Here is a 12355-nt window from a genome sequence, read left to right as displayed (position 1 = left end):
CGGTCGGTCAGGGAAACGCCACAAAAGTAAGGGGACCTATCCAGCTGTGCTGCACCCGGGGCGGGGCAGACCGCCCCCCTCCCTTGGTAGCCACTCGAGCCGCGAGGCTACTTACCTACCCTGCCTGCAGGACAGAGCCGAACGGAAGTCTTCCCGACGTCAGCGCTGACGTCGGGAAGACTTCCGTTCGGCTCTGTGCTGCAAGCAGAGCAGGTAGGGAGAAAAGCCGCGCGACTTAGTACATCCAGCCCCGCAGGAACCCCGCGCCCCTCGGAGGCGTCCCCATGGGATCCCCGCGACCCTAGGGGGCGTCCCCACGGGATCCCCGTGACCCGAAGGGGAAACCCGCGGGTCCCGCGGGATTCCCGTCGTCCCCGTTCCCGTGCAGCTCTCTAGTGGACACTTCCAAGTTGATTTTATCCTTAGACAAGCAAGCAGCATATTCTCGCATGTGAGTGATCTCATCCACAGAGCCCTGGTATGGACAGTGAAAAGTGCAGAATCACTTTAAACTTTAACAAGCTTTTAGACTGCCCGCACTACTTGCCTGATGCCAACACACAAGGTTCTCAGTTTTTCCTTTTCCACAGAGTAAAACACATAGCTCTTGTTTCTCTGTCGAGTTGCCTTCCCATTTATTTTTTATAAATCTTTATCAAGTATATCAAGTTTCTTCGTTCTGTTCTACTACTTTTCTTTTGGAAAACAAGTAAAGTAGAAAAAAAGAAAAAATTTTGGACTTTCTTTAAACTTCTTTCAGTTTTTAGTGGCCTTCACACAAATTTCCATTCTGACTTCCTCTGTGATCATTGATGGATTGTCGGCCTTGTTTCTACTCCACATCGGTTTGCCCTTTCCAACTGTATCTGACTCCAGGGCTATTCATTAGAAGAAGACAAACACTGTTGATTAATCTCAGTGTTTCTTTATGCCACATAAAGGTCTGGAGTTGGACTTGTCAGTACTGGTAGACATTGATACCTCCATCTACTTGCATCGGTGGCATATTAGCATTAAGAACATAAGAATTGCCGCTGCTGGGTCAGACCAGTGGTCCATCATGCCCCAGCAGTCCGCTCCTGCGGTGGCCCTTGGGTCAAAGACCAATGCCCTAACTGAGACTAGCCTTACCTGCATACATTCTAGTTCAGCAGGAACTTGTCTAACTTTGTCTTAAATCCCTTGAGGTGTTTTCCCCTATAACAGCCTACGGAAGAGCTTTCCAGTTTTCTACTACTCTCTGGGTGAAGAAGAACTTCCTTACGTTTGTATGGAATCTATCCCCTTTTAACTTTAGAGAGTGCCCTCTCGTTCTCTCTAACTTGGAGAGGGTGAACAACCTGTCTTTATCTACTAAGTCTATTCCCTTCATTATCTTGAATGTTTCGATCATGTCCTCTGTCTCCTCTGTCAAGGGAGAAGAGGCCCAGTTTCTCTAATTTCTCACTGTATGGCAACTCCTCCAGCCCCTTAACTGGAGGATTGGAAGATAGCCAATGTTACGCCCATCTTTAAAAAGGGATTGAGAGGTGACCCGGGGAACTACAGACCGGTAAGTCTGACCTTGGTTCCGGGGAAAATGGCAGAAGCGCTGATAAAAGAAAGCATCGAGGAGCATCTAGAAAGGAATAAACTTATGATAATAAGCCAACATGGCTTCTGCAAGGGAAGATCATGCCTGACGAGCTTATTGCACATCTTCGAAGAAATTAACAAACGGATGGACAAAGGGGACCCCATAGACATCGTATATTTAGACTTCCAAAAAGCCTTGACAAGGTACCCCATGAACGCCTACTTTGGAAACTGAAGTACCATGGGGTAGAAGGAGATGTACACAGATGGATCAGGAATTGGTTGGCGGGTAGGAAACAGAGAGTAGGAGTGAAGGGCCACTACTCGGACTGGAGGAAGGTCATGAGTGGTATTCCGCAGGGGTCGGTGCTTGGACCGCTGCTGTTCAATGTATTTATAAATGATCTAGAAACATGGACGAAGTGCGAAGTAATAAAATTCACAGACGACACCAAACTATTTAATGGGGCTAGGTCTATAGAAGACTGCGAAGATTTACAAAGGGACCTGAACAAACTAGGGGAGTGGGCGACGAGATGGCAGATGAAGTTTAATGTAGAGAAATGTAAAGTCTTGCACGTAGGAAACAGAAACCCGAGGTACAGCTACACGATGGGAGGGCTGTCATTGAGTGAGAGTACCCAAGAAAGGGACTTGGGGGTAATAGTGGACAAGACCATGAAGCCGTCGGCACAGTGTGCAGCAGCCACTAAGAAAGCGAATAGAATGCTAGGTATAATCAAGAAGGGTATTACAACCAGAACAAAAGAAGTTATCCTGCCGTTGTATCGGGTGATGGTGCGCCTGCATCTGGAGTACTGCATCCAATATTGGTCGTCGTACCTAAAGAAGGATATGGTGATACTCGAGAGGGTTCAGAATAGACGACACGTTTGATAAAAGGTATGGAAAACCTTTCATACGCTGAAAGATTGGAGAAACTGGGGCTCTTTTCCCTGGAGAAGCGGAGACATAGAGGGGATATGATAAAGACTTACAAAATCATGAAGGGCATAGAGAAAGTGGAGAGGAACAGATTTTTCAAGCTTTCGAAAACTACAAGAACGAGAGGGCATTCAGAAAAATTAAAAGGGAACAGATTCAGAACCAATGCTAGGAAGTTCTTCTTCACCCAACGGGTGGTGGACACCTGGAATGCGCTTCCAGATGGAGTGATACGACAGGGTACGATTTTGGAGTTCAAGAAGGGATTGGAAAATTTCCTGAATGAAAAGGGGATAGAAGGGTATAGATAGAGGGTTACTATACAGGTCCTGGACCTGATGGGCCACCGCGTGAGCAGACTGCTGGGCATGATGGACCCCTGGTCTGACCCAGCAGAGGCACTGCTTATGTTCTTATGTTCTAGTCACTCTTTTCTGGACCCTTTCGAGTAGTACCGTGACCTTCATGTATGACGACCAGTGCTAGACACAGTATTCCCGGTGGGGCGTACTATGGCTCGGTACAGCGGCATGATAACCTTTTCTGATCTGTTTATGATCCCCTTCTATCATTCCTAGCATTATGTTTGCCTTCTATAACCAATGTCTCAACCACAGATGAATCGCAGTGGACAGTGCCCTGCCAATTAAGCATCGAGTCCATTTGATGCATGGCTTTCTGGGCGATACAGGTTGTCTTTTTTTTTTTTTTTTTTAAGCACATTGCCTTTTAAGTCACTTGTGCATCGACGCCTGTGACACTGTCGATACCACTTGATGTTATATGGTCATGGTGCCTCCTCATCATCGATGAACGTCGATACAGATTGTCATTTTAGAGTGCATCGCCAGTGTCATTTTAGAGTGCATCGCCAGTGTCATTTTAGAGTGCATCGCCTTCTCTGGCATGCCGCCTTGAACCGCAAAGTAATGGTGGAATAAAAATCACTATTGTAATGTAATCCACACTTCGACAACTGTGGCAATGTGGTGTTGGTGCCTCCTTTTCATGCATCGATCTGCATCAGTACCGATCTAGGCTAAGTGTAGCATATCAAACAATGGTATCTTCTCCAGATTCTTCTTGCGTCGTAGCATCGATGTACATTGAGCATTAATGTAGTATTTCTTGCAGTAGCAGATTTTTTCCTCAGTACTGTAGCATCTATCCTGGATCCAAGGATATGGGTGTACAGCATTGAGGAATACTACATCGACACTGGTACTCTCCTTCTGTGCAGGTTGTCTCTCCTATTTGGTGTGCATCCTTTTTGAGGTCTCCCACCCCTCGACACCCTGTGGCACCATTGATACCTACTCAGTCTGAGGTATCAGTGCAGGATATTTGTTCCAGGATCGATGGTTTTATGCACACTGCTTCACATTGTTTACATTGGCTATGACCTTGACAGAGCATCACATCAGCTGCAGTTTGAGGGAATGTTTTTTTTTCATGGAAATGGTACCGACATTGGGGAGTATCCTCATTCTCCCCTTTACATTCATCGGTTCCACTTCAGCCTCTGCTTCGTATTGACGTTCCTCAAGTTGATGATGACGCTCATCCTCAGATCATCCTTCTGCTTTCATAAGATATTGACGCCGTTGACGATCCTCTTCATTGGAGCATCGATCACCAGTGAAACACCGATGTTGTTCACATCGAGGTATCGAAGGTCTTCATCAGGACATCAAAAGCTTTTTTATAAAAAATACAGCTTAATTTTGAACTCGCCCTTAGCCATGGCACAGCATTCCAGCTCTAGTTTCTTAATTTCTAACAGTAATGTGATCTTTATTGTGCTATGGACTACGCTGTGCAGACTTGCATAAGAAGGGAATTTGAAGTTATTGTCTCAGACATTATTTATTTTGGAGTGTTAGTCTGGGTTCAAAGACATCGATGTCTTGTTCCCGTTAATGGTGATCGCCCTTCGAGATTCTGCATAGACATCGATGTTTTTTTCAGATACCGTGAGGCGTCATCTGTCTAAGAATCCAGCTTAGTCTTGGACCTGCTTCTAGAGATTGTTTTCTTCGGTCCTGGGCCTTCCTAAGCCTAGCATTTTGGGGCTACAAGGTACTGAATCCAGTTTTCTGTCGAGGCATCGATTCACTTTGCAATCACCTTTCCATACTACTTCAGGAATTCATCATGGGTGAAGAGCCTGTCAGATGTTTTTTTCCTGATGTCTGGATAATCACAAGGACTAGTGGAGGAATCTAACATGGGCGTAGAGCCTGTTAAGTTAGATTCCTTACCATGTTAAAAAAAAATCCAAAAATCTTTATCCTCTAAGCAGGATCAAATAGGTTTTTTTTACTGAAGCACACCTCCCACTGTACTATCAATGTTCATGCAGTACTTCCCAAGATGTCCATACAATTACTTTGAAGTATCTTTCCCTTTACGTGCTTCTCCTATTGTGAAGAACTTTTGTGCAGGGGATGAAGAACTTATGTGCACAACAAAGGAACGGGACTTGGGTGTGATTGTATATGATGAACTTAAGGTGACCAAACAGGTTGAAAAGGTGACAGCGAAAGCTAGAAGGATGCTAGGTTGCATAGGGAAGAGAATTGGCTAGTAGGAAAAAGGAGGTATTGATGCCTCTGTATAAGACTCTGGTGAGACTTCATTTAGAATATTGTGTACAATTCTGGAGGCCGAACCTTCAAAAAGATATAAAACAGATGGTGTCTGTCCAGAGGAAGGCTACTAAAATGGTGTGTGGTCTTCGTGATAAGGCGTATGGGGACAGACTTAAAGATCTCAATCTGTATACTTTGGAGGAAATGCGGGAGAGGGGAGATATGATAGAGACGTTTAAATACCTACATAATATAAATGTACATGAGTCGAGTCTCTTTCATTTGAAAGGAAACTGCAATGCGAGAGCATAGGATGAAGTTAAGAGGTGATAGGCTCTGGCGTAATCTAAAGAAATACTTTTTTACAGAAAGGGTGGTAGATGTGTGGAACAGTCTCTCGGAAGAGGTGATGGAGACAAAGATTATGTCTGAATTCAAGAGGGCCTGGGATAGGCACATGGGATCTGCGTCTATGTTGTTTTCTAGCTGGCCCTCTGGTATTACACTTGTGCATAGGCCACATTTGCGTCCACAGTCCATGTTACCCCATTTCCTCAGTGCTTCAGTGGTCTCTAGCATCTCAGTGGTCACTTCACCAGTGGTGGATGCATCCGGTCAATCTCCGTTGGGTACTTCTCTGTGCAACACTGAGGTTTTCTTCTGCTGGATGCCCATTTCCTCCCATGTTTTCTTTTACTTGTGACCACTTTCCATGAAGCACATCTATTGTTTCCCAGGAAGCTTCTATTCAGTACCTCAAATCTGCATGCACATTGCCTCTTTTCGTTTAGTTAGGTCACTCTCAACTCTCTGGTATCTTCTTACCACTGGCTCAGAGGTAATTTCTTTTTTTTTTTTTTTTTTTTGGGGGGGGGAGGGGTACCACACGGCTAAGCTCTTTTACCATGATCCCTCTTCTATAGTAAAGTAAGAGAGTACAGGAGTTCAGTGACAATGGGTTGTTTTTCTTGTTCATCTTGGGTACATGTGTTTTCATGTGGCACTTATTTACTACTCGGGACCACATCTCTCATGGCTCGTTTCTGCGTTCCTTATTTTTACTGGGGTAAAATTTATTCTTAATTATTTTATTAGTTTTCAAATGACATACCAAGTAATCACTTGTACAGAAAGTTAGTTAGTATAGATATGACCTATATCCAATATAAATCATATTCAATCTAAATAAAAAGAGAAAAATACAGGAAAATTCTTTCAACCAACTCAACTCAAGTCCTCAAAATATGGACCCAAGAATTCATTAAAGCGAACAAAGGAAATTATTATTAGAAGATAAAATACAGACACAACTGAGAGATGGACAGATATATGATTATGGAGCTGTTGATTTCTCTTTATCCAGTCGGGACATAGCCAGGAAAGCTGTTAATTGTTGTGGCTCAAAAAAAACATATTTAAGTGAACGGTAGCAAACAATACACTTGCAAGGATGTCTCAAGTAAAACGTTGCTCCCAGTGAAGTGACTCCAGATTTCAACAGCAAAAATTCTCTACGTCGCTTTTGAGTTTCTCTAGAGAGATCAGGAAACATTTGTATTTTGCAACCAAGAAACTTTTTCTGTCTATTTTTAAAGAAAAGTCTCAATAATCATGTTTTATCCATGGCGAGAGCTACAGTCAAAATCATTGTAGAAGGTACAACTGTTTCTCTATTTGAAGTTTCTAACAATTCAGAAACATTCAGTAATGCTTGATCCGATATTTTAACTTGCGTTGGGGCCCCTTCTTTATTTGGCAAATAGTACACTTGAACAAACGGTGGTAAAGTTTCTTCTGAAACTTGCAAAGTTTCTATCAAATATCTCCTAAGCATTTCCCTAGGAGTAACTGAAGTCAATCTGGGGAAATTAATTAATCTCAAATTGTTATTCCGGGAATTATTTTCAAGTGTCTCCAATTTCTTCCTTAAGTTAATATTGTCTTTAATTAGGGACTCCTGTACTTGTTTGGTCAAAGAAATTTCTTGATCAAGCTTTTGAATTGTATCCTTTGAAACAGTCACTTCCGCAGACAAATCTTTCAGCTCTCTAGAATGTTGAATCAATTTCCCCTCAATATATTGGAAATTGGGACTAATATTCCTAGTAAAATTTGCAATCAAATCCCATAGTGAATCTAAAGTCACTTGCGCTGGTTTCTCTAAAATTGGAAGACTTTGCTGAATGTAAAAATACTCACCGTCAGAAGAAGAAAAGTTCCCCTGGTTAGGTTCTGGCTGGAATCCTGCACCTCCGGTTGCTTGTCCCAGCTCGGATTCTCCTGCAACTACTCCCTGGTCAGAGAGTATTGCCTCCTCAGTTTCCCATGATGACCCGCTGTCTCGAGGGGAAGTACTTCCACCATCTCCAGGGTTTCCTCCACCCCTGGGGAACTGGCTGACCGGGGACACCGAGGTGGTGCTCTCAAGTCGGGGCTCAAGGTGGTTTCTAGCCCTGGAGAGACAACCCCGGTCTCGCCCATCTCCGGTGCTCTCAACGGGCTTGCTCCCGACACAGGAAGGACTGCCTCCTGCAACCGCCGCAACATCTCATCGACTCTGCCGAAGGAAGGCGCCTCGGAGCGCCGCGCTCCGGCCCCTTCTCTTCGGCATCTGAAGTAGGTAACCAGCAAGCTGACTAACAGAGAAAAGGAAAGATGAGTGGAGCGGTCAGAAGCGTTGCTCTCAGAGCGTCTGCACCGTGGCCATCTTGGATCATTTGGGGTAAAATTTATATATTTTGACATACCAGTAACAGGGAACAGTAGTTTGAAGGTTAAACTACTTTCCTTCTAGAAATATGCTTTCATGGGTTCAGGTCCCAATTTTAGTAACACTGACCTTACTAAGCTCCTCTTTTTCAGTATAGAGCATCAGCTTTTCTCTCCTTCTAGGATAGTTCATCCTTTTTATCCTCTACGGCTATTCTTTTCATGAGAATCATGCTGTTACTTATGAAAATCATTTCCCTTTTTATTTGTATCTACTCTGGGATATGACTGGTTTCAACTGCTGGTCTCCATATGGGTGCATTTGCTAGTAATCTTTTCTTATTTGATTCTTGAATCTTTTTGGTGTCTCCGTCGCCTATGTTTAGATTCATCTGCCTCTGGGAGGTCTTTTATTATTTTCTCAGCCTCCATACATATAGGTTTTCTTGGAATTCTCCTTTTACCTCTAATAAAACATGGAGTTCTTCTATTCATTTTTCTGTTATGTTCCTTTCCTTGCCTCCGCGCTCTCGTATGACATTGGGTCTAGGTTTTTACGAGGCAACTCTAATTTTTCTGAAACCCAACTCTCCCTCCATCCTTTTACTAAAGCTAGGGAGTCCCACGTGAGAATATGCTGCCTGCTTGTCTAAGGATAAAGCACAGTTACTTACTGTAACGGGTGTTATCCTGGGACAGCAGGCAGATATTCTCTCAATCCACCCACCTCCCCTAGTTGGGCTTCTTTGCTTGGGCATAGAACTGACGACCTTGCGAGCTGGCGTTGGGCAGGAAGGCATGCGTGCACTCGTGGTGCGGGCTGTCTAAAATCTTGTTAAAGCTTAAAGTAATTCTGCACGTTTCACTGTCTGTACTGGGGCTCCATGGATGACATCACCAACATGTGAGAATATCTTAATGTTGTCCCAGGATAACACCTGTTATGGTAAGTAACTGTGCTTTGAGACATATTCAGTGAATTGGTGCCAACTTTTTGGAACGACTATGATCTCGAGACAAAACAGTCCGTGCAAAACGGCACTCGGTTCTCCTAGGCGAATGAAATTCAAGACCAAAATGTCAGCAGGATAGATCATGGCCACAGTGTTTTAGACTAAACTGATCATTAATACCACTTCCAGACAGGATGTATCCAATATATATTAATATTCGTTCAGGAAAAAGGCCTCAGAATAGGAGCATACGTATAGTCCTATCATACACTGAAACTTCAACGTAACAGCTCCTTGCTCTAATCATTGGCCAAAAAACCTGAAAATTTCTTTAATTCACTTAAATTATTTTTAATTATTTTCAAATAAATATGTGTACTTTTTTTTAGATATTTTAAATATTTTCTTCAAAACTATTCTAAATCTTATGGATACACCTCTCTGATGGTTTGGGAGAGAATATTCGACAACTAGATATTAGATACTTATCTCAGCGTTGTCATTGCTGGTTCATATATAGCCTGTTCACTGCCAATATGTTGCGACGTGGCCAGCGTTTCGTGGACATAACATTCGGTCCACTGCTTCAGGGCCAGAGGCAGAAGCATTGAGGCATCTAGAATATACATTCAAATCATACCATAAGAGTATTATTATTCATACTTTCCTTCTAATCAAAAATAGTCAAACTTACTTCACCGTTAATCGTTGTCAAAGGCTCACAAACAGAGGAAATATGGCACCGGCAGTACTTTTTATACTTGTGCCTCAGCGTGCTGACTAGGCAACGTACCGGGACGTTCTGACATCATAAAACCCGACATTAACCCTTAACGGGGAGAATTAAAGCCCAAAGGAAAACTTACTGTTAATATTTTAATAAAGATTAAATTAATAAAAATGTTGCCATTCAAGATTTTTATTCAAACCGCCAGGTTCAAGAGATCCCAGACGGTTGATCCATCTCTGTTCATGCTGGGCCAAGTATCGTTTAAAATCACCCCCTCGTTTATTCTGACGAACAACTTCAATGATGATTGCTTTAAGGGAGAAAAACTCATGGTCTTTTTCTATGCAGTGTTTAGCCAGTGGAGCCCCCATTACTTTATTTTTAATGTTACTTTTATGTTCTGTTAATCGAGTAGTAAATTTTCTTGAGGTTTGTCCTACATATAATAACCTACATGGACATTGCAAAATATATACAATTCCTTGTGATTTACAATCGGAAGAGTGTCGTAAAGAGTACTTCTTATTATCCTTAGGATTGCAGAAAGAGTCAGATTCGATCATTATTTTACACATCTGACAAGACCCACATCTAGAATCACCAGAATATGTCACTCCAGCATCCACATCATTATCAGGGAGCGTGGAGGGACATAAAATTTCCCTGAGATTATGGTTTCTTCTATAAGCTATCCGCAAGTGGAAATCCTGAAACACCCCCGCAATCTTTAAAATTTCCCAGTGTTTCCTTAGGGACCGAACAGTTTTGTGACAATCCCCTGAGTATGTGAGGACACAGGTCATAATCTGATCGTCTGTATTCTGTGTTTTCTCATTTCTGGGGGTTAACAAAGACTCCCTATGATTATAGTATGCCCTTTTTCCTGAACGAATATTAATATATATTGGATACTTCCTGTCTGGAAGTGGTACTAATGATCAGTTTAGTATAGTGTGTTTTGAACCACTTCGGGTAATTATATCTTGGAGTCACAGTGTTTTAGAATCAGTAAGGGGCCAAACGGTTAATGCAGAATGCTACTGTAACTTGCTGTGTCAATTAGAGGATTGTTTCACAGCAAACTAGCCTCAGGAGTCATTTGGAGAAGGGGTACTATTTGTGTGAACTCCAATATTTCTGATAGAGGTGTTCAAATTCATTTCTTGAAGGCCATAAACAGGTCAAGTTTTCCGGATATTTCTAATGAATATACATGAGACAGATTTGCATACAGTGAGGGTAGTATATATGCATGCAAATCTGTCTCGTATTTTTTAGGGATATCCTGAAAATGTGATCCTGACAGCAAAGTCTCTCACTGTTCCTTATTGGTCAAGGCAGATCTTTGGGCTTTATCTATCATGAAACTGATCAGGTTGGGCTTTTCCAAATTTTAGTCAAGTAGAACATCAAGTTTATAGCTTTCATAGCCTGCAATTTGAAATAACATTGAGCTCTGTGAATCTGCCTGTGAATATCTGACTTCAAGGAGGGATTCCAGTAGCTGAAGAGCTTACAAAAGTCTTTACCATAAATGATTAGGTACTGCTAGTGGTATATTAACGTATTCTATTTACAAATTTCATGCATAATTTAGAGAGGAGGCTTCTTAGGAACTTTCCACACCATAGCCATTTGCACAACTTAATTCCAAGTACTTTCCTCAAACAGGAACATTGACTAGAGCCTCCCTGGTCTAAATTGCCTCCTGTGACTTTAACAGTAAGTTCTCTGCTTATGGCATAAATATCAATTTCTAATAGCACACTTTCAGCTTCTCTAAAAAACGTACAGTTTCTATTCTGCAGCACGTTTCTGCCCTGCCAGCCTTTGTATGCCAATTTGGTGCACCTGCTGGCATCATCCTTTTTTCTTGTTACCAAGACAAGGCGTGGTGATCATGGAGGACCCCTGTCACCTTAAGATGCAGTGACTGAAGAACAGGGGCTACTCAGCTCCATCTCCCCCAAAGAACTAGGTTGCTTTTGGTGTCTGCATGTTTCTTTCTTGCTTGTCCTCGGAGAAAACCAAGGTAGTTACTATAACATGTGTTTTCCATGAGCAGCAGGATTCAAGTCTTCAGATAACCAACCACCAGTCTCTCCAAGAAGTTAGAACATAAAAATAGCCTTACTGGGTCACTTTCTTTTTCTTTTCTGGTTCTCTTGTGCTCCTTCTTTGAATTTAGTGTGTGGTGTATTTCCTCTATCTAGGAGTGATTATTTGGAATTGTAGGGGGTTCTATAGAGTATGAACTTTGTTACTTGTTGAGTTTACATACTCTTCCCTATTAATTTGGTAATTGAAGTCACCCTTTATTATAGTGTTACCCATTTCTCCAGCTTTCCTAATCTCATTTTGTCCCAACCTTTATATTCCTTCTTTTCACACATGGAATTTCTATCCATATGGATTCCACACTTCTATCTATGTCATGCAGAATGTTTTATTTGATTTGATTCAATTCCATCTTTAACATATAGTGCAACCCCCACCCCCCAATTTGATCTACTCTATCCTTGCAATATAATTTGTACCCAGGTAACAGTGTCCCATTGATTGTCCTCCTTCCACCAGGTCTCCGAGATGCTTATTATATCTATCTCATCATTCAGTGCTATATGCATTGCATTTAACTAAGCATATCAATTGAATTGGTTTCATGTGATAGCAACAGTTCGGGAGTGGCAAGCTTCCAGTATATTCCAAGTAGAGAAGTTTCTAATGCATGCTAAGTCAGTGATGCCATTCATGGTTTGAGGATTTGTCCTGCTGTCCATGGAGAACATCTGCTACAGGTAAGTAACTTGGTATTCTAGGGTATGCTGTAATAGTTGTAGTGCTGCCTTTTC

General features: G+C 42.2%; 1 protein-coding gene across 6 annotated transcripts in view; it reads left to right on the top strand.

The window, feature by feature from the left end:
- CHD6 (chromodomain helicase DNA binding protein 6) overlaps nt 1–12355 on the top strand; it is a 218304-nt gene that overhangs the window by 30482 nt on the left and 175467 nt on the right. The window contains exon 1 of one of the 6 annotated variants that reach the window (XM_033962935.1): nt 12150–12301. The exons of the other annotated variants lie outside the window; for them this stretch is intronic. The gene's annotated coding sequence lies outside the window, so the exon portion shown is untranslated. Of the gene's footprint in view, nt 1–12149; nt 12302–12355 lie in introns of those variants that run through there. 6 annotated transcript variants of the gene reach the window in all.

The sequence above is a fragment of the Geotrypetes seraphini genome, chromosome 11, assembly GCF_902459505.1.
Source record: "Geotrypetes seraphini chromosome 11, aGeoSer1.1, whole genome shotgun sequence".
Taxonomy (NCBI): Eukaryota; Metazoa; Chordata; class Amphibia; order Gymnophiona; family Dermophiidae; genus Geotrypetes; species Geotrypetes seraphini.
This window is presented reverse-complemented; position numbering and strand designations above follow the sequence as displayed.